General features: G+C 40.7%; 1 long non-coding RNA gene across 1 annotated transcript; it reads right to left on the reverse strand.

The window, feature by feature from the left end:
* Positions 1-4: 4 nt before the first annotated feature.
* On the reverse strand, positions 5-494 carry LOC109593013 (uncharacterized). Its single transcript, XR_002190687.1, has 2 exons — positions 256-494; positions 5-210 (listed from the first exon to the last, which is right to left on the reverse strand). It is a non-coding gene; the product is annotated as an uncharacterized LOC109593013 (long non-coding RNA).
* Between the last annotated feature and the right edge of the window lie 363 nt (positions 495-857).

Genomic DNA, 857 nt, shown 5'->3' on the forward strand with positions numbered 1-857 from the left:
GCAATTTGAAAGGGGTAGTAAGTACGGGGTTAATATAAGCTTTACATGTACATAAAATATCATTATTTTTTACAATTCAGAACAAAAATAAAAGTCAGAAAAAGAAATGACTACAAACATGCATTGTAACTCCTAGACTTCGTAATAACAGTTCACCATTGCACTGTGACAGTCATAGTCTGTCGCTACGGCCCAGTAGAATCACCGTTCCTACATAAGAAGAACCTTACACATAGTAATAAAACCATTATTTACTGATATCCGGCTACTTTTTAGACCCATATTCTTTGAAACCAGTAGAGTACAAGCGCTAGTAAGTGCCGTTTAGTATAAGTAGTAGACGGTAGAGTAGCCTTGGAAGAGTAGTATATAGTAGCTGTGCAGGGTAGCTGTGCAGTGGGCAAGGACTACCCTGCCCACCAGCTACTCTGCGCATGTGCAATACAAGCACAGCACAAGGGTCAATCCTACGCAGTGGAAGGTACTTTACTGCGCGGTGCAAGAGTAGTGACGCTGCAGTTACTTAGCTTTTTTCTCTAAACTGTAGTTTGCTGGTCCTTCGTTGCGCATGTGCAAACCGATCAGTGGCTGAAGAAGTAGGTTCTCCTTCTGTATGCACTCCAAGTTTGTTTGAAAATAAGAAGTTGGAGCTCTCTAAACCAAGGTGCTTGCTGACCCCTTTTCCAATCAAAATGAAAGACCACAGAAAGACTGGTGTTGATAGTGTAACTGTTCCTCACAATGACTTTGTGGGTCAAAAAGTAGAGACAAAATCATTTCACAGTCTTGAATCAGACTGTTTAATTGATGAAGAAAAGACCAAGGGTGCTTCAAAGGTTTTGCATGAAATGTTACCA

This window comes from Amphimedon queenslandica, unplaced genomic scaffold (assembly GCF_000090795.2).
Source record: "Amphimedon queenslandica unplaced genomic scaffold, v1.1 AMPQUscaffold_3172_Cont24829, whole genome shotgun sequence".
In the NCBI taxonomy this organism is placed as follows: Eukaryota; Metazoa; Porifera; class Demospongiae; order Haplosclerida; family Niphatidae; genus Amphimedon; species Amphimedon queenslandica.